The 22,839-nt window shown below is 36.4% G+C and overlaps 1 protein-coding gene across 1 annotated transcript in view; it reads right to left on the bottom strand.

The window, feature by feature from the left end:
• The window catches only part of THSD7B (thrombospondin type 1 domain containing 7B), a 735,307-nt gene that overhangs the window by 185,778 nt on the left and 526,690 nt on the right, over window positions 1–22,839 (bottom strand). The window lies entirely within an intron of this gene.

Genomic DNA, 22,839 nt, shown 5'->3' with positions numbered 1-22,839 from the left:
AATCTTACTACTAACTTCTCTAAGACCTACAGATCCACTCCTATTGGATTCCTAATTATCTTCAAATTCAACATATCTAAAACTGAAACCATCAATTTCCTTTAAAAACTGCTAATTCTCTTGTATCATTCATCTTAATTAAGTGCAACATATTTGATCCCTGTACCTGGTGTGCATGCCTGTATAATTTAATCCCTTTAAGTGTGGGCAAGACTTTGAATATAATGGGATGCCACTCCCATGATTAGGTTATGGTATATAGCAAAAAGGAAGGGAATTTGCCAATTTAATAATATGTCATATTAGTTGATTTTGAGATGATCAAAAAGGAAGATTGGGAGATTAGCCCAGGAAAGTAGCATAAGAAGACCCTGAACTCACCTCCTCTGTGGACATACAAATCTACACCTAGTTATATAGCAATTCCTCCTGAAAAACCGTGGCTGATTGAAAACCTTCTGCCCCAAAAAAGGTAGACCATGTAGAGAATGGCAAGACAGATGGTGACATGGTAGCTAAAGAAACCCCACAAGTAATGCTGGGAAGTACAGTGGGAAAAGATAGTACCGAGGGACCATGAGCAGGTTCGTCTACCTGGGGCCCAGAAACAAACAAACATGGTTTTAAAAAGCAACTAGAATGAAAAGAACAGTCTTAGAACCCTGCCAAATAGGCAGATGTTAGAACTCTCTCCAGGTTGGACAGGCTGGCTAGCATTACAATATACATTCCCCTTCCATCCTGCAGACATGAGCAGGGTCCACGCATCCTAGTCAGCCTGCTACCTCAGCAACCCCTGGACCCCTACCCCCATAAGCCCTAGATTATCTGGGGCACAGAAAAAAGCCAAAGTTTATTTATTTTTTTAAAGATTTTGTTTATTTATTCATGAGAGACACACAGAGAGAGAGAAAGGCAGGGACACAGGCAGAGGGAGAAGCAGGTTCCATGCAAGGAGCCTGACATGGGACTTGATCTCGGGTCTCCAGGATCAGGTCCTGGGTGGAAGGCAGCACTAAACCGCTGAGCTACCCGGGCTGTCCAAAAGCCAAAGTTTAAAAGAGCAACTAGAATATAAAGGATTCAGTCCTTGATCTCTGCCAAACAGTGGAAGAGTTTGCTGACTCCAAGGTGGAGAGTCCGGCAAGTGCCACAGTTAATGTTCTCCTTCCATCTTGATAGTGTGGACAAAAATAGGATCCAGGCACCATAGTTGACCTACTGCCTCAGTAAGCCTTTTGTCCCTAACCAACACTAGTGCCAGCTGTCCCATCAAGGAAGCCCCATGGCAGCCCATAATGGGACACACCTGGTCAGCACTCACCGTAGCTCCAGCCATCTTGCCAAGATGGCAAAGGCACAAAGCACCCCAGAACATTCCAAGTTTGTACCACTTAGCTCCATAAAACTTGGCAGGGTGACGCCTACATGAAGTGCTTTGGGAATACCTAGCCCATTTCCATCTCTGTTCTAGCCACTGTGCCAGGATGCCTTGGTATGGCATTCCTGGGATAGACAGCCCACGCCCATATAGGCTCCAGTCACCCTGCCAGGGTACTCCTATGCAGAGTACCCTCAGACATCCAAGCTTGCATCCACTTCAACTCAGCTGTCCTAGGACAGTCCCAGCATGGATAGTCCCAGGACTCCCAGCCCACAACAGCCATACCTCCAGCCATCCAGCCAAAGTCACCAGACACACCTCTAGTTTAGGTGAAGTAGCTGTTCTGCTGAATTCATACAAACAAAAACAAAGTCAAGCAAAATGAAGAGACAGAAGAATATGTTCTAAATGGGAAAAAAAAGAGGCAAAACCTCAGGAAATGAGTAATATGCTTGATATTGAAAGTGATGGTCACAAAGGTGTATACCAGACTGGAAAGAGGAGTGGATAAATTCAGAGAGAATGTCAAAGAAATAGAAACATACAAAAATAATAATCAGAGTTGAATATAATAACTTCAATGAAAAAATACATTAAAGGGAATCAACAGAAAATTAGAAGATGCAAAAGAATGAACCAGTGATCTGGAAGACTGGGTAATGGAAAGCAGCTAAACTGAATAGCAAAGAGACACAAGGAAAATAAATGAGGATAAGTTAAGGGATCCTTTGGACAACATCATATAAACACACATAAGCATTATTTGGGGTCTTAGAGAAAAGAGAATAAAAGGCAGAAAACTTATTTGAAGAAATAGTAGCTGAAAATTTTCCTAAGCTGGGGAATAAGAGATATCCAAGCTTAGAAAGCACAAAAAGCCTCAAACAAGATGAGCCCAAAGAGGTCCATATCACAACACACAACAATGAAAGTGGCAAAGACTAAAGATAAAGAGAGTTTTATGGGGCACCTGGATGGCTTAGTTGGTTAAGTGTGTCTGCCTTCACCTGGGGATATGATCCAAGGGTACTGGGATCAAGCCCCAAATCAAGCTCCCTGCACAGTGGGGAGCCTGCTTCTCCCTCTCACTCTGTCCCTTCCTTTGCTTATGTTCTCTCTCAAATAAAATCTTTAAATTAAAAAATAAAGATAAAGAGAATTTTAAAAGCAGCAAGAGAGAAGCAACTTTATGCACAAAGGAATCTCAAGAAGTCTATCAGCTGATTTTTATTTTTTTATTTTTATTTTTTTGAAGGTTTTATTTATTTATTCATGAAAGATAAAGAGAGAGAGGCAGAGACACAGGCAGAGGGAGAAGCAGGCTCCATGCAGGGAGCCTGATGTGGGACTCCATCCCGGGACTCCAGGAACACGCCCTGGACTGAAGGCAGGCACAAACTGTTAAGCCAGCCAGGGATCCCCCTATCAGCTGATTTTTAACAGAAACTTGGCAAACCAAAAAAGAGTGGCATGATTAGTCAAAGTCCTAAAGGGAAAAGAAAACAAAACAATATCCATAATTAAGAATACTCTTTTAAACAAGATCATTAATCATAATTAAAGAAGAAATAAAATGTTTTCCAAACAAAAGTCAAGAGTTCATCACCACTAAACTTACCTGAAAAGAAATTTTAAAGGAACTTCTGGGATCCCTGGGTGGCGCAGTGGTTTAGCGCCTGCCTTTGGCCCAGGGCATAATCCTGGAGTCCCAGGATCGAGTCCCGCATCAGGCTCCCTGCATGGAGCCTGCTTCTCCCTCTGCCTGTGTCTCTGCCTCTCTCTCTCTGTGTCTCTCATGAAAAAATGAATAAAATCTTAAAAAAAAAGAGAGAAAGAAGAAGAAGAAGAAGAAGAAGAAGAAGAAGAAGAAGAAGAAGAAGAAGCAGAAGAAGAAGAAGAAAAAAGATGTAAAATATGACAACATGTACATGAACTATGGAGGGAAGAGTAAAAATGTTATTTTAGAATGTTTTCAAACTTAAGTGACCACCAACTTAATACAGACTGCTATATATTTAGGATGTCATATATGAATATCATGGTAACCACCAACCAAAATTTATAATAGAAACACAAAAATATAAACAGAAAAAAGCCAAGCATAAGACTACAGAAAGTCATCAATTACAAGATAAGAAAGGAGCAGAGAAGTACATAAACAACCAGAAAACAATAAGAAAATGGCATTGTGTATAAATATCAATAATTACTTTCAATGTAAATGAGCTAAATGCTGTAATCAAAATATGTAAGTTAACTGAATGGATGAAAATCAAGCCCCAACTCTATACTACCCATAAGAGACTCACTTGCTATAGACCTAAAGATACATACAAACTAGAAGGGAAAGTATAGAAAAAGATATTCCATGCAAATGGAAGTGAGGGAGAAAAAAGCTGACATAGCAGAATTTATATTAGACAAAATAGCTTTAAATCAAAGATTGTTTTGGGCAGCTGGGTGGCTCAGTGATTAAGCATCTGCCTTTGGCTCAGGTTGTAAACCTGGGGTCCTGGGATTGAGTCCTGCATCAGGCTCCCCACAAGGAGTCTGCTTCTCCCTCTGCCTATATCTCTGTCTCTATGTGTCTCTCATGAATAAATAAAATCTTTAAACAAAACAAAACAAAAACAACAAAGACTATATCAAGAGATAATGACACTAAATAATGCTAAGGTGATCAATTCAGTTATAACGATTTCATATATCAAGTCATCCAACACTGGAGCACCCAAATACATAAAGCAATTATTTGAAGACATAAAAGTTGAAACTGACAATAATAGAACAATAATAAAGGACTCTAATATCCCATTTATATCAATGGATAGATAATCCAGGTAGAAAAAATGAATAAAAAGCAGTGGCTTTGGATAACACATTAGACCAGGTGGACTTAAGATATACACAGAAAATTCCATCCCAAAACACACAATACACATTCTTTTGGGGGCCCATGGAACATTCTCCGGGATAGATGTGTAGGTCATAAAGCAGGTCCCAATAAATTTAGGAAGATTGAAATCTTATCAAGCATCTATCTTTTCCAATCCCAATGGTATGAAGCTAGAAATCAATTATAAGAAAAGGACTAAAAAAAGACACATTCACATGGAAGTTCAATAATATGCTACTAAACAACCAGTGAGTCAATGGAGAAATCAAACTGAAGAAGGTTTTAAACCTGAGACAAATGACAATAAAAATGTAGTGGTCTGAAAGTTTTTGGACATTATGAAATGTATTCTAAGAAGGAAATTTGTAGTGATACAGGCTTATCTCAAGAAACAAACAAAACCAAATTATCTAATCTTATGACTAAAGAATTAGAAAATGAAGAATAAAGTAAGCCTAAAGTTAGAAAGAAGGAAATAATAAATTCAGAGGAGAAATAAAAGAGAGCTGAAAAAATAGAAAAGATAAAAAGACAAAATTGACAAACTTTAGCCAGATTACAAAAAAAGACCCCCCCAAATAAATAAAATCAAAAATGAAAGAGAAGAAGTGACAGCTGATACCACAAATACATAAAGGATCATAAGATTGTAGGCCAACAAATTGGACAACCTAGAAGAAATAGATAAATGCTTAGAAAAGGAAATCTTTCAAAACTAAATCAGAGGGATCCCTGGGTGGCTCAACAGTTTAATGCCTGCCTTTGGCCCAGGGCATGATCCCGGAGTCCTGGGATTGAGTCCCACATTGGGCTCCCTACATGGAGCCTGCTTCTCCCTCTGCCTGTGTTTCTGCCCCTCCCCCCCCCTTTGTGTGTCTCTCATGAATAAATAAATAAAATCTTAAAAAAAAAAAACTAAATCAGGAAGAAATTAAAAATCTGAATAGAGGGATGCCTGGGTGACTCAGTGGTTGGGGGTCTGCCTTCCACTCAGGATGTGATCTCAGGGCCCAGGATTGAGTCCTGTACTGGGCTCCATGCAGGAAGCCTGCTTTTCACTCTGCCTATGTCTTTGCCTCTCTATCTCTCTCTGTCTCTCATGAATAAATAAATAAAATCTTTTAAAAATATGAATAGATTATGAGTAATAAAACTAAATCAGTTATCAAAAAAAACCCAAAACTATAAGACAAAAGTCCAAGACCAGATGTATTTACAGGTAAATTCTATTAAACACTTACAATGCCAGCATTACCAAAGACACTATAAAAAACTACAGGCCAACATCCCAACAAACATAGATGCAAAAATCCTCAACAAAATATTAAGAAACTGAATTCAATAATACATAAAAGGATCATTCACCGTGATCTAGTGGTATTTATTCTGGGGATGCAAGGATGGTTCAATATCCACAAATCAATCAATATGATATACTACATCAATGAAACAAAGGATAAAAATGATTAGGTCCTCATCTCAATATACACAGAAAAAGCCTTTGACAAAATTCAACATCCATTTATGATAAAAACTCACAATGGAGTGGTCTTATAGGGTACGCATCTCAGCATAATTAAGGCCATATATGACAAATCCAGAGCTAACATCATACTAAACAGTGAAAAAAAAGTTTTCTGTAATGTTAGGAAAAAACAAAACAAAACAAAACAACAACAACAAAAAAAACAAGGATGTTCATTCTTACCAGCTTCATTTAACATAGTGCTAGAAATCCTAGTCATAGTAGTCAGACAAAATGGGCATCCAAATTGCTAAGAAAACATTAAATCTTCACTATTTGCAGATGACATGATGCTATACATATAAAAAAAAAACCTACAGAAGGCAACAAAAATTATTAGAATAAATGAATTCAGTAAAATTATAGGGTATGAAATAGAAATATGTTGTGTTTCTATATATTAAAAGCAAATTAGCAGAAAGGGAAATTAACAATCTCATTTATAATTGCACCAAAAAGCATAAAATACCTAAGAATAAACTGAACCAAGGAGATGAAATACTTATACTCTGAAAACTATAAAATGCTAATTAAAGAAACTGAAGATGACACAGACTAGAACATATCCCAAGCTCGTGGATGAGAAGAATCAATATTGTTAAAATGTCTATTTTAACCTCAAGCAAAGGACAGATTTAATGCAGTGCCTCTCAAAACACCAATGTCATTATTCATAATATAGAACAAATACTAAAATTTGTATGGGGCCATAAATGATTAGCCAAATAGCCAAAAGCACTCCTAAGAAGAAAGAACAAAACTGGAGTTATCATAATCCTAGATTTCAAGATTTACAACAAAGCTCTAATAAAACAGTATGGTACCAGGCCAAAAAGAGACACACAGGTCAACAGAACATTATATAGGGCAGAAAAATAAAACTATGTTTATATGATCAGTTAATCTATGACAAAGAGTGCAAAAATATACAATGGAGAAAAGATAGTTTCTTCAACAAATGGTTCTGGGAAAACTGGACAGCTACATGCAAAAGAATGAAACTGGGCCACTTTCTTACACTATATGCAAAAATAAATTCAAAATGGATTAAAGACCTAAATGTGAGACCAGAAACCATAGAACCCCTAGGAGAAAATAGAGGCAGTAATCTCTTAGATGTTGACTTTAGCTACATTTTTCTAGATAGGTCTCCTCAAGTAAGGGAAACAAGCTATTGGGGCTACAACAAAATAAAAATGTTTTGCACAGCAAAGGAATCTATCAATAAAACAATAAGGTAACCTGAATGGGAGAAGATATATGCAAATAATATGTCTGACAGGGGTAATATCCAAAATATATAAAGAACTCTTACAACTCAACACAAGAGAAAACCAAAACAAATCCAATTAGAATATAAGCAGAAGACTTGAATATTTTTCAAAAGAAGACATACAAATGGCCAAGAGATGCATGAAAAGATGTTTAATATCACTAGTCATCAGATAACTGCAAATAAAAACCCCAAAGAGACATGATCTTATACCTCTAAGAATGGCTAGTACCAAAAAGACAAGTAATAACAAATGTTGGTGAGGATGTAGAGAAAATGGAACCCTCACACACTGCTGGTGGGAATGTAAATTGGTACAACCACTGTGGAAACCAGTATGGTGTTTCCTCAAAAAATTAAAAACAGAAATACCATATGATCCAGTAATCCCACTACTGGGTATTTGCCCAGAGAAAACAAAGTAACCAGCTTGGGAAGCCATATATGCACCCTATGTCTATAGTAGCATTATTTGCAATAGCTAAAGTAAGAAAGCAACTCAAGTGCCCATCAGCTGATGAGTAGATAAATAAGTAGTGTGTATATATAATGGAATGTTATTCAGTCATAAATAAGAATGAAATCTTGCCATTTGTGACATGGATAGACCTAGAGGGTATTATTCTAAATGAAATAAATTAGGGAAAGATAAATACCACATGACTTCACTTATATGTGGATAACAACCAAACAAAAAACAAGGTAGAAACAGACTCAGAGAACAGAACTTCAGAGAACAAACCAAAGGTTTCATTGGGGAGGATAGTGAAAGGATGGGCAAAATGTGTGAAGGGGAATGGGGGGTACAAGCTTCTAGCTATGGGATGTGTAAGTCAGAAGGAAGAACTTTACAGAATAGGGAATGAAGTCAATGGTATTTTAATAGTGTTATATGGTGATAGATGGTAGCTCCACTTGTCAGCATAACATGAGAGAAGTAGTCATCAAAGCAATGTTGTAAACATGAAAATATTATGTTTTGTGTTAACTATATTTCAATAATAATTAAAAAGGACACTGTGTCCATGAAAGAGTATTAGGTGCAAAACAAATAGCTACCACAACAAGAACAAAAAAGGAGGGAGGAGTTAATCTGGGGGTGGGCATGACTTAATCAGGTGAAAACTCTTAACAGAGTTTCTGTGGAGTAAGAGATCTTCTGTTGGCCTTAAAGATGCAAACAGCCATGGAAAAAATGCCTGTGGAGTGGCCACACTTCAGGCGACTGCAAGCACCCTCCAAAATCTGAAGGCAGCCTAGGTCTGTCAACCAGTGGGAGAGCAGGGACCTCAGCCCACAGTTCTCACCAGATGAATTCTGCCAAGAATTCCAAGGGAGTTTGGAAGAGGAGCTTCCCCAAGTCATGCCTCTGCTGGCATAACTGTAGCCTGTTGAGACTCCTAAGCAGAGAATCTAGGAAAGCCATTCCTGTGCTTCTGACCCATGGAAATGGAGATAATAAATGTTTTGAGCTGCTGAGTCTTTACTGATTTACGTGGCAATTAAAAATTAACATATTATCCCCAATAAAAATCTGTTCTCTTAAACCTTCCTCTATCATTTTATTTATTTATTTTAAATATTGTTTTTTTTAAGATTATTTATTTATTTATTCATGAGACACAGAGAGAAAGAGGCAGAGACACAGGCAGAGGGAGAAGCAGGCTCCATGCAGGGAGCCCGACGAGGGACTCAATCCTGGGACCCCAGGATCAGGCTCTGGGCTGAAGGCAGCGCTAAACCGCTGAGCCACTGGGGCTGCCCCCTCTATTATTTTGTACATATATTATTAGGTATAATAAATTCCAATTGTTGAAGCATCACAGACATGGTCATTTGCTCTATAATTCCTGGTTCAAGATCTTACAGTTTCTGGCCCCGAATACCATAATATTTTCTCCACCAGTCTCCCTTTTTACTAATCATTCCTTTTGTTATTGGCCAGTCACTCCAAAGGAAAAGTAACTTTTCTAAAAGTAACTTATGGTATTCCTACTTTGAAAACCTTTGCTGATTTCCTTAAAACTAAACTGCCATCTACTTTGCAAAAACTATAAAATTCCTTACAAGAGGCTCTATAAACAAAGATTTTTGACCCTGGCTGTAAGATATATTCCCACTGCACAAGACACACTACAGATCAATTTGACCAGAATGTCATGGAATAGGACCTAGAGGAATACCAAGAGGAATCTAAAGTGTAGTCAAAGCTGAGGGCCACCTCCAGAACTCATTCTCCACCTGCCCTTCCCTCTCCTGAATCTTGAAGTATGTCCCCATAGACGAATTCATCTTCTCTAGTAATGCCCATGCGTTTCCTCATGCAGAAAAATTTTCTCCAACCGGGTTAGCCTTCCTCATTCATTACATCAGCCACTCCTTGCCAACAGAGTCAACCACCTGGTGCCACCATTTGTCTGCCGTGCCAGTCTGGCAAAACTTCAGACCTAGATTGGTCCAACTGTTTTCCTATTCTGCTTCATCCTGGATGACCAGCAGAGATGAAGAAAATGCTAACTCTACACTTGTGACACTGTTAATTTCACACTTGTGACAACCACATTCTCATACCGACTAGAGATTTTTCTGAGTTTCTCTCACTCCCATTTCATATTACAGCTTGTTCAAACCTTTTCCACCTGTTCTCAAACTTTTAAGACCTCAACCCTTCTTTCCCAGAGAAAAACAGAAATAAGAACTCCTTTAAACTCCTGTGAATATGTCTCTACTCATTCCCATGTTTTTCTTTAGTCTACATATCATAATGGAAAAGACATCCATTTTTCCTATGTAGGACACATTTTTACTGTTTAAGTTCTCTACAACTCTTTCAGGACCTTATTTCCTTGATTGTATTTTCCCCTGCCTCCCCATATGTGTGTGTCTGTGTGTTTGCATATATGTGTTATATACATATTTTAAGTTCTACATTAAACAAATAATAAAAATAAATAATATTTAAGTTCAATTTCTCTTTAATATTATAATGATTTTACACCAAACATCTAAGGGTCATCAGGAAGGATCTTTGTGAGGTTGAGAAAAATTACTCCATTTGAGGTCATTAAAAGACTAATTTTCAGGCAGCCCTGGTGGCTCAGCAGGTTAGCACCACCTTCAGCCGGGGGCGTGATCCTGGAGACCCAGGATGGAGTCCCACGTCAGGCTTCCTGCATGGAGCCTGCTTCTCCCTCTGCCTGTGTCTCTGCCTTTCTCTCTCTCTGTCTCTCATGAATAAATGAATAAAATTTAAAAAAAAAGACTAATTATCTACTGTTTAACATAATTATAATTCTATAGTTCTTTCTAAGGAGACTTAAGTACAAATTTAGGGTTAGGTACATAACAAATGCTAATGTAAGATTAAATACATACGACAAGCATTGCTTAATTTTATAGAGGAACTGAGTCAGAACATGACTCCATTTGCCACTGAATGAAAGCAGAGGACTAGTAAGTGGAATTAGTTCTCATAGCATGCAAGTTTCAAATATAAAATTCCAGGAGACTTTATATAAATAACTTTTAAAGATTTCAATCCCTGGGGTGCCTGGATGCCTCAGTGGTTGAGTGTCTGCCTTTGGCAGGTCGTGATCCTAGAGTCTTGGGATCAAGTTCCACATCAGGCTATCCATAGGGAGCCTGCTTCTCTCTCTGCCTATGTCTCTGTCTCTCTCTGTTTCTCTGATGAATAAATAAATAAAATTAAAAAGAAAAGATTTGAATCCCCATATAGAACCTATTTTAAAGTGTATTTTGAATTAGATGCTCTTTTAATGCAATGAGATTTTTAGATCATTTTCATCTATGCTTGCATGTTGAAGGATTTTAGAGAGCCTGTAGCAACACATTTTTTTTTCTTTCACCATAAGACATAAACCCAGAGGATCTCTATGAAAGTCAAGGTCATAAATTCAAGGAGTATAAAATAATTTTGAAATTCAACAGGATTAAGCAACAGTGACATTTATTTTCAGGAAAGTTTTTTTTCTTTTCTTTTCTTTTTTTTTTTTTTTTTTTTTTACAGGAAAGTTATTTTCATGCTAAAGCATACCCCAAAGGAAAGGCCATAGTAAGAACTATTAATAATTGCATATTTTTATACCTATTTCATAATTGAAAGGATTAGCTTTACCCACATACTTAATACTTACAATTTTTGGCAACAGAATATGATCAAATGTGACTACATACAAGGTTAACCTGCCATATGAGAATTCCAAATCTTGACTATGTAAACTTCACTAATGTTTTAAAAACTCATTTACATAAAATATACCACAGAATAGCTTCACTGGCAACATTCATAGATCTAAATCCAATTGCTATGAAAGAGGCAGTTTTTCTGACAAAAATATTTTACGCTACAATTTATATGCAGAATACATTGCTTGACCATCATATTACTTGGCCCACGGATGCCTCATGTTCCACCTTAGTTATCCATATGCATATGAAGATAGGTATGAAGTAGTCATTATAGGATTATCAATAGAACATGAACCCACACTGTGATTGTAAAGTAAAAGACATTACACATAGCAGGTGCTCAAAAAGTGCCTGTTTATATTATGGATAAAGATGAACTGAATAGGATCCATTAACAGTATCTCTTATGTATATTGTAACTAAAGAAATTTATTCAATGACTTATACCCAATGAGACTGAAGCCCAGAAACCTGGAATGACTTTTCAATCTATATTACTAAATCCAAACTTCGCTCTTTAGATAGCTACAACGGACACAGGTGGAAACACAGCTCGCTGAATCAGGTGGTCTCAGATAAAACTACTTCCAAGGATATTACCCATGCATTGTTTTTCTTCCATCATTCAAGTACTAATAGTAACACATCCCCACCACTTGAAAGATCTTGTTTTGGAGAATATGAAATATTGATGATATTAAGCCTGAGGAAATAACCTAGATCAATTTATTAATATTTTCCTACTGTGTAAAAATAACAGCAAACATCCGAACTAGACAGGGCATGTTCTATTTACTGACACTGCTAAAATAATGAGAATACAGTCCCAATAATAAGACAGGGAGAAGATAAAATGTTGATCGTTGCTTTCTCACTTCCAAATGAGAAATCTGAGAGCACCTTGTGAATTAAAATGAGATAGTGTCTTAATTTATTAATCTTTAAAGATTTACTATTTTAATTTATATATCTTAGTGGCACTATTTACCTATTAATACCCCATACTGAAAAGTATCTAATGGCTTAAAGTACTTTAAAGTATTTGTTTAGGGGAGACACCTGGGTGGCTCAGCAGTTGAGCAACTCCCTTCAGCCCAGGGCGTGATCCTGGGGTCCTGGGATCGAGTCCCACAACAGGCTCCCTGCATGGGGCCTACTTCTCCCTCTGCCTGTATCTCTCCCTTTCTCTCTCTCTCTTTCTCTGTGTCTATAATGAATAAATGAATAAAATCTTTAAAAAAATGTATTTGTTTAGGGGAAGTAGCCAGAAACATGATGGCTAATGTTTTGACAATGTTGCAATAACAACTTGAGAAAGTGGATTAATACTTTGCCATTGTTCTCAAGGGAAGAACTGACTATATTAAACATTTATTTAAAATATCAATCCAGTGACACCTGGATGGCACAGTTGGTTAAGATTCTGACTCTTGGTTTCAGCTCATCTCAGGGTCATGAGATTGAACCCTCTGAGCCTACTTAAGACTCTCCTCTCTCCCTACTGCCCTCCCAAAATAAATAAATCTTAAAAAAATAAAATAAAATCTTGATCCATTAGTGTGTGGAAATGTAGATCAAATTCAGTAAGACTGCCAGCTTGTTTTGGTAAATTTTTATTTTGACCTAATACTGCTTCTAAATAGCAGCTACGTTTCTTTCGAAGACAGTACCGACTTTGTTTAGGCCTCTGTGGGGTCTGAGACAGGAAAGTTGGAAAGCCCCAGAATTATCATTACCTCTTGTTTTTTTTAAATTCTGAGTTATCAAACAAAGGTTTTGAAAGACTCTCTAGTAAAATGAAAGTATCTTTACTGCATATTACTTTTTAGGCCATCAGAAAGCTTCTCTAATGTTAAACCTTATAAAATGATGGTTATGATATTCCAAATAAGAAAGTATCTGTTGGACTGACAGCCTAATCAGATACCCGAAATACAGTTGATTAGAAGTTACACAAAATTCAAACCATCATGTTGAGGAAAGAGTATTCTTGGACTCTTTAAAACTCAAATATTTCATAACATACTTATTAAAATTTAATCATCTAAGTATCAACTAGTTTCTTTAATTAAAAATATAACTTACTGGTGTTCTTTTAGATGCAGATGGGCTATTCAAAGTCATGTAAGCCAATAGCTTCATTTTATAGACTAGTCAGTAATAGAAAGGGAACTCTAAACCAGACTTGATTGAGCTACTCAGCTCACTGGCAAGAAGAAAAAAAAATCACTATAGGGACCCAGAATGTTCTTTTTAGTGCTAGAGTAATAAAGTAGGAAATCAACCCTGCCCTTAAAGAAATTCATATTTTGGAAGGCATCAGTCTTATAAATGGGGAAAAATGGCATATAATTAACTACTTAAATCTTGTGATAACAAATAATAAACAGAAATTTTAAGACAATAGGAGGTATAATGAATGCACATCTGATCTATTTTTAAAATAATTATTGTGAAAATATTGGCATAATATGTGGTAGACAGATTTTTGTCTAATTGCTTGAGATGGTTCACCTGCTAAGACTAAATGTATCAGTGTCAATTTATTAGTCAATCAACCAAATCATATAAGGAACTGATCTTTTAAATTGAGTTGTCCAAGCAATTTAATTGAGATGGTATTTCCAGTTGTTCATATAGACCAAGTTTCACATTAACAACCTTGTGCCCAGTTCCTCCAGGCAGACAAAAGAGATGTTTTTCTCTTAGAAGACATGAGAATATTAGGACAAACAGAACATTAGACACAGAACAATCTGAACTGTTCAATTAGGACAGTATGTACTAAAGCAGTTTTTATCAATACTACAAATAAATGCTATTAAAATTAGTGACTGAAAGCTTTCACCACAGAATAAATTTGACATTTGAAACACTACAAGGTACACAGATGGTTGACAAACCAGTAGTGCTGTGTAATTCTTAGAACTGTGGCAGCAAGAAACTGTATGAAGTCTGTCATTACATTTCCTTCCCCTAAAAAATCTTGACTCGAAACACACCCAACATTCTCTACACTTCTTTAAAAAAATCCTGAAAGTTGATCTGAGAGAGTACCTTGTATTCATCAGTGTTATTGCCCAAATATTTTAGGTTCTGCTCCCTGATCCTTGAAGTTAGGTGTGATCTTTAATTGCTTTAGCCAATGAGATGTGAGAAGTGAAACATGCCACTTCTAGGTGGAAGCCTAAGAGCTCAAATGTACTTTGCATACTCTTTCTTTCCTTTGAGCCACAGGGACCAAAAATGTGAGATAGTGGCAACTCCATTAGCCAGGGTTCCTGAGTAAAGCAAAACCCCTAGCTAACCCAAGATGGACATGTATAGTAAGTGATCTATGTGACTTTCAACCATTATGATCTTGAAATATTGGTTGCATTTATTATTGTACCATAATCTACATCATCCTGATGGATCTACCTTGGAGTAGCAAAGTTTATCTTTCAGAAAATAAAGAGCAAGTCCCACAGAATATTTAAAGCATTTTGAGAACTTATATATAATGCCCTGACACCATAAAATTAAGCCATATCAGCAGTTAGTCTATTTTAAAAGGGAACAGCATCAAATGAGAACTTGACCTTGAAAAAGTTGAGCCTATGGATATGTAATTCAGGAAAATTTATAATTTATTATTTAAAAAAAGAACTAGAGATATGGATTATAAATCAAGGTCTAACCTTATGTGATCTGGAATAAAATATTAAATTCTAATAGTTCAGTCTCCTCATATGAAAATAAAAATGCAACAATACTTGTCCTTTTAAACTTGTTTTAACTTGTTTTAACACTGTAAGGTCAAAAAACATAAGCAGGCTGTTGTGGAAAAAATTAACATACAGCATAAATGACATGGTAATAATTTACCACCACTAAAAGGTTTACAGCAAGGTAAAAATGTTTTGTCTTGTCCTATTTTTGGTGCTAGTGATTGATGGAGAATATAATTCTGTAAAGGTGCTTTAGTAAAAAAAAAAAAAACAAAAAAAACACTGCAGTGTAATAATTTTCAAATTTGGGTGCCACTTCTCATTCCAAATCATTCTCATGTAAATTAAAAGCTAGGCTAACATTGACAAAATGAGAGATTCTGTATTGCATCAGTAAATCAGTTGTTTGAGTCCATCTCTGTCTTTCCAAGTATGCCGCAAGCCAAGGCCAGACATTCATTATCTCTCACCTGGACTATTATAATGGCCCCTTAACTGACTCCATGTCTCTAATCTCTTCTCATCCATTCGTGTCTGCTCAGTTCCCATATTAATGTCCCAAGGCATGTTTAATGTCCTAAATATATCATGGCCTAACTTTAAATAACTTCTAAAGCATGGCAAAACTTTGATAAAAAGGCAATCCAGGTGGGAGAGATATCACAAATTAAATTTAAAAGATGCAAATGGACATAAGATGTTCACAAGTCAATACAGAAATATTTTGTATGAAAATCTGAGGTTGGGGAGAAGTATAACATTGGCTACATCAGGTGGGGCTGTACTGGAAGGTCATGCTGGAGGGCTTAAAAGTTATTAAGAATTGTGGCACTAATTCAGGTGTGCTATTGAAGAAAAGACACCATGAGAACGGGGTACCCTCTTAAAAGAGGATTTGAAAATTCAGAACTTTAGTGACAAATGACTAGGACTTAGGTTAAGAAACCATTAAGTATAATAGACATATATTATATTTACTTATATATAGTTAGAGAATAATATAAGGAAATACAATTGACTATTACTTATAATTAACTAGCTCTGACATGTACATATGGCTAATATACTTTCTAAATGGAAATTATTATCTTCAAAATGATCAATGAACCAGCTCTTTAAATAGCAGCTTCATTTCCCAACTGTTAAAGACAGGTTTAACATAACACGTTCTAACCATGAGCAATGGCCAGTTTATGAGATAGATGCTTCTAAGTATTCTATGAGATTCAGAAATAGATGAGCTTCAAAGTGTCCTTTTTGCTTCATCTTGTAGATACCTAAAGGAAGCTCTGACCTAAATCCAGACATAATATTAGACCAGCATATTGAATTTATTTATTGTCTCTTTTCTTATTTGTCTATTTTGAGACTAAAAGTTCACTACTGGGGGATTTCATATGAAAATAAAGATTTCCAGCTTCTCTTGAAAATGTGGAGGATCTAGGAACACCTGGGTCTCATTCTAGCATGGCAATAATTGGCTGAAACTGAGTAGCAGGGCCTCTTCAGGTGAAATATGCCTTAGCAGTTCTCTATAGTCCCTTGGAGTAACAGTCTAAATTTCTAAACCAAGGACTCCCCCCCCGCCCACAACTAAGGCAAAACTTAACTCACAATTCTAATAGGAAAACAGATGAAAGGGGGCTGCTTGCATTGTAGGGGAAGGAAGAAGATAAAGAAGCCCATGAATCAGGGCTCAACCTACTCATTATATGAAGGCATCCATAAGGAGTCTAGCTAGAAATTCCTATCTTGGAAGAAGCCCAGGCAACAATGAGTTCCTAGAATGTAAGCTTCATTGGGGGGATTGAGTTCTACTATCATTAATACCCTGCATATTACTCATATCAGCACTTAAACTTAATTCCTAAAGGTGTCAAAAGAGACATCAAAAGCACCTAGACCAGAATGTATACCTAAAATGAGATGGAGGAAGGCATTCTTCATTCAGAGCCAACCTTCTCCAATCTCTGAGGCACAGAACAAAGCTCATAAGTGGTGAGGTGTGCATGAAAGAGACTTCAGAGATGAAATTATTTTTTATTTGTTGGAATTTTGGGTCATTCAATGATTTGTATTCATGAACAACAAAATGCGTTATTATAAATTCTAAATTATGGAGTACATGATGAAGAAAATTTACCTCCAAAAGTTTGCTTTTGCCAAAGAACTGCATGTTTCACTGAGCTAATGCAGAAATCAATGTACTGGAATGAATTCACAGTACATTAACTTTTTGCAAGTTACTGTAAAAAACTTTGAAATATCGCCAAGGTGTAAAATTAAATATGACTCCCCACCTTGATTTATATTGTAAGCTGGTAATGGTGAGTTTGTTTCACTTACCAATAAATTTGTTTACTAATGGATTGTGCATCACCTAACCCAGAGATTTAGACTTTTCTTATCTCCTATAGACAAACAGCCATGTTATGATTTTATTTAATAATATACCAGCTAAAGGAAAAAAGTTATGAGAGTGGAGTGAGGTTTTTTTTTTTTTCTCTAATAAAACTGAAATAGTCAACAATCTTCTAGTTATACTAATAATGTCAAGGAACTGTGGCAATTCCAATTGACTTAAAAAGAGGACCTTTTAAACCAGGAAAAGTCTCTCAGGCCTTGAGCTGAAGGTGGTATGGAACAACTGAGCCACCCAGGCTGCCCTCCTGCCTTTTCTTCATGGTCATCTTCCTTGTGTTTCACAACTCCTTCTCCTTTCTCTTATAAGGGCATTAGAATCCTCACTAAATTCCGGATAATCTCATCTCAATTTTCTTAATTTTATCTGCAAAGACACCGTTTGCAAATAAGTTCACATTCATAAAGAGCATGAGTTAGAACTTAAACACATCTTTTGTGGGGGACATAATGCACTAGAGTGAGGAATAAAGATTATGGTAAAGAAGACAATATAACACAAGGATGAGAACCTGACCTTTGAGATCAAACCTACCTAGGCTTATATTCCACTTTAATATCAACTGCCTAGATCCTCTAAGCTTCAATCTTATTATCCATAACAAAAATTGGTGAACTATGGCTTATAGGTCAAATCCAGCTTCTGCTTGTTCTATAGATAGAATTTGCTGGAACAAAGCCAAATCCATTTAAGTGCTCTCTATGGTGGTTTTGGCACTGCAACAGCAGAGGTGACTAATGCAAAGGACACAGTATGATGTGCAAAGCAGGAATATTTACTATCTGGACTTTTATAGAAAGAGATATGCAAATTATGATTTGTAAGAGGAGAATGACAGTACTGACTGCATAGGAGGATCAAATGAGAACTCTAAATACGGCTAAGCAAACAAGCACTATGAGTCAGCTGTTTCTTTTTTATTTTTTTTAAGATGTTATTTATTTATTCATGAGAGATACAAAGAGAGAGGCAGAGACATAGGCAGAGGGAGAGGCAGGCTCCATGCAGAGAGCCTGATGTGGGACTCGATCCCAGGACTCCAGGATCATGCCCTGGGCCAAAGGCAGGCCCTCAACCATTAAGCCACCCAGGCGTCCCAAGTTAGTTGTTTCTATGAGAGAGGCAAAGTGCCATGGCCTATAATAGCATGGGCTTAGAATTAAGATACACCCGAGTTCAAAGTGAAGCAGGCCACTTCTTACTAGTGGTATTTTTTTTGTGCCTGTCAATGACCATCTTCGAGCCTTGATTTTATCATCTGCAAAATGGAAGTAATTATTATCATCAATCTCAAAGAACTGTTCTGTAGACTAGAGGATCTGAGACAAGGGGTGAGCTATTGCTGCTACTATTATTATTCTCCAACAAAGAAGGTATAACACATCTTAAGTGTATGACATAGGGATGGGAAATGGGAAGACAGTCGAGTTTGAGAAATCCTTTACAAGGAAAAAATCTAACATCTTGAGTCTTCAAGAATGATATGTTCTCCTCAAGGCCAAAACCCTGTGGCATGCAGGAATGGGTAGAGTGCTTGAGAGAATTTTGAACACACAGAATAGGTAATGATCAGCTTTTGGTATTTGGCCATTAATAGTCACATGCTAATTAAAGCAGGCATATCAAAATATTAAACAAATAGCTTGAAGGCACATAAAAATGGGGATGACATCACAGACTTTAAAAACTAAATGAACAACAAAAAAAAAAAAACAAAAAAAACTAAATGAACTCATTATCACCCCCACCAATCACATTCTTCCTTTTGTGTTACCTCTATCCTGCTCCTATATTAAAGTTCAGGCTCTTGACGTGACTTACAGAACTTCCCTAATCTGCTGCTTCCATGTATCTCCATTGGTATTTAAGGTACATGAGATTCTGTAACTTCACAATGATCACCATGTGGTAATAACCTGGCAAAGGGAAGATTTAATTCAGGAAGCACTTAACACCTCTTTCTTTAGTTTTACTTCATGCAGTACACACACATCATAGCTTTATAGGTATCCCTTTACAATCATTATTAGTTTAGGAAAAAAGCTGAGACTATAGCTTTGGTTCAGGTGCTGAATTATTTCATCTAAAGTTGAAGTGCACTACACGCATCCTTCCAATGTCTCCAAAGATGATCAGATAGAAAAAATCTTCGCAAGCCTTCTCACTCAATAGAATTGAAGTAGTACCAACCAAGGTATTTTAAGGTGTGAATTCTTGTTTTGCATTTGCACAAATACAGACCATAGAGGTAAAAATTACTCTCAGACTTTGATTCTGCATATGAGACTCAAAATGTGAGGGTTGTCAATAGTATGACTCTAAATGTAGAGATAGAAAATGGAAAGCAAAAAGAGTAAAGAGTTTGAGGAAGAAAACATTCTTACCATTCAAACGCTACCAACTACTGATTTTTTTATATAGATCTTTCTTTCTTGCTAGTGTTCTTAATTGGGGAGGGGGGCAAACTGTACTTATAATATTTTACTAGCTACCTAGTGATCATTCTGGAGCACAAGGTATTATGATAGGACTATTCACAACATCCTTGGTTATCTGGCCCAAACTGAAATGAAGCCTGGATAATCACTACCATTGGAAAAGAAATATAAAATGTTAAATATGTGTAAAAGATAGAATATTATACAATGTCCCCAAAGGAACAAACAAATATATAAAAGGAAGAATGGAGGCAGTTAATATATTAAGAGATATACTCTGGAATCGAATTGCATGGATGAGAAAACAAGCTCTCACATTACTAGTTGGGCAATCTTGTTCAACCTCTCTACTCATTAATTCCTTTATCTAACATAGTAATAAATAACTGATATTATTGATATAAAAATAAAATGAGCTAATAGAGCACTTAAGGACAGGTATAGCCTATTATAAATGCTAAGTACTAGCCGTCATTATTTATCAGGAAAAAAAATAGGAATACAACTCCCTATGATCCAGCAACCCCACTACTGGGTATATATATATAAAGGAAATTAAACAGCATACTGGAGAGAGATCTATACTCCCATGTTCATTGCACCATTATTCACAATAGTTTAGATGTGGAAACAATCTATATGTTGATGCATAAAGAAAATATGTCATTTGTATAGAATAGAATAGGACTTAGTAAGGAAGGAAATTCTGTTATTTGCAACAGCATAAATGAACTTGGGGCCATTATACTAAGAAGCCAGACACAGAAAGACAATACCACATGATTTCACTTCTATACAGGATAAAATAGTTGAACTCAGAAGCACAGTAGAATGGTAGTTGCCAAAAGTTGCAGGGTAAAGTGGGGAGACACTGATCAAAGGTGCAAAGTTTCAGTTGTACAAGATGAATCAGTTATGGAAATCTCATGTACAGTATGGTGACTATAGTTAACAATACTGTATAATATCCTTGAAATATGTTAAGAGGGTAGATCTTAATTGTTCTCATCACACATTAAAAAAATGGTAACTATGTGAGGTGAATGTGTTAACCAGCTTGATTATGGTGATCATTTCCCAATGTACACATGTACGAAAACATCGAATTATACAACTAAAATATACACAACTTATATTTATCAATTATATTCCAATAGAGGTGATAATGAGATGGATGTATATTATAAATGTAAATGAAAACACAAGCTAAATAATCACATGTATTTATACTTCAGAAATATATATACTTTATGATAAACACAGGCAGAGTGGATTAGAAGGTTATAAATTAAATATGAGGGAAGTTAATAGGATTGGGGATAGAAAATGAAAGGGGAAATTATGAAACTGAATTAGAAATCAAAGAAGTATGTGCATGGACTGAGGATGAGAGCATGCAGTAACCCATCAGATCTTCTCTCCAAGTATTTTATTTATTTATTATTTTATTTCATTTTATTTTATTTTTATTTTTATTTTTTAAAAAAGATTTATTTATTTATTCAGAGAGAGAGAGAGAGAGAGATAGAGAGGCAGAGACACAGGCAGAGGGAGAAGCAGTCTCCATGCAGGAAACCCAACATGGGACTCGATCCCAGGGCTCCAGGATCACACCCCAGGCTGCAGGCGGCACTAAAACGCTGCGTCACTGGGGCTTCCTCTCCAGGTGTTTTAAATATGAAACACAGAGAGTGGGAGAGACAAGTCTAGGTCATCAAGCAAAACTCAAGAGACAAAAAGACACAGAGGCACATGGTGGGGAGCAGTAAGCAGAGCCTAGAACCAGGAGTCAAGTGTGTTTCCTCCTGGGGCTGAAGAGGTTCCCCTTTCTTCCATCATCTCCATGTACCTAAAAATGGGCCCCAAAGCCTGAAGTTACTTAAGTTTGTCCTCATTTTTGAGACTAAAGTTAGCCTGATAATGTGTCAATATGAGTGTGTACTCCAAAGAGAAAATTTCCCCAAGACACACACAAAAAAGTACTTTAGTTCAGCTTGAGACATAAAATACAAGGACAAAATCATGATGACTTTCAAGATACTTGTTATTTTCTCTCCTGTCCAAAGCCTGCAGTGGACACTGGGAGGGGCAGTAATGGGTAAAATAGTATATTTGAAATTTCTGTGCGTCATGATCCATGCTTCCACTTCTTTGTATCACATGGAGAATCTGAAAAGATTTAAAATACATGGATTTCTTCCAATGCTATACTGTATCAAGACTGGGTTGTGTGGGCACTGAGATTTTATTCTATGTAAATGGAGGTTATATATTAGGCAGATTGCCTAGCATATTTGAGAAGCTAATGTCTTAAACCTCACCTTTCCTAGGCATGGCTCCAATATCCAGAAAGAACTGTTAAAACTTAATTGATTGTTACTTTCATTGATGATATCAGTGGGAAAGAATATAACTGATGAGAAATCTGAATGTAGCTCCTAGGACTTAACAGTCTTTGATGTGAGGATAATGGATTTGGGAAGAAACAGTAGAATCAAGAATACCTTTGAAAATTGAGTCCAGGATGGATCGGGACACTGGCAAGAGTACAATACAAACTTGAGAGTGGAAAGTGGAGAACTCAGTTTCAGAAAGTTTGCAGGCTGAGAAGAACAATTAAAGAAGTTAAAATAATTGAAAATATTTGAAGTTGGGAGAAAATAAATCACTGTAATTACAGGCCTGGGATATAAATATTGGCATAGTATCTAGGTGACAAGGTAGGTGATAAGGGTGATGTTGAGAGCAGGAAGAGATTTTCTCAGAATGCTAGGCCATATTTTTTATTTGGGATGATGAGAGACGAATCATCTACCTTCTGCTCAAACCTCCTCACTGACTAGAAACTATCCTACAACAGTCAGCTGAACAGCTGTAAAATTGGAAAGATCTTTTTAAAATCTAAATGGAGCTCCCTCTACTCACTGGTTCCAAATTAACTTTATTTGATTAAAAATCCAAAATATTGTCTACATAAAAGTA

This window comes from Canis lupus, chromosome 19, assembly GCF_003254725.2.
Source record: "Canis lupus dingo isolate Sandy chromosome 19, ASM325472v2, whole genome shotgun sequence".
In the NCBI taxonomy this organism is placed as follows: domain Eukaryota; kingdom Metazoa; phylum Chordata; class Mammalia; order Carnivora; family Canidae; genus Canis; species Canis lupus.
This window is presented reverse-complemented; position numbering and strand designations above follow the sequence as displayed.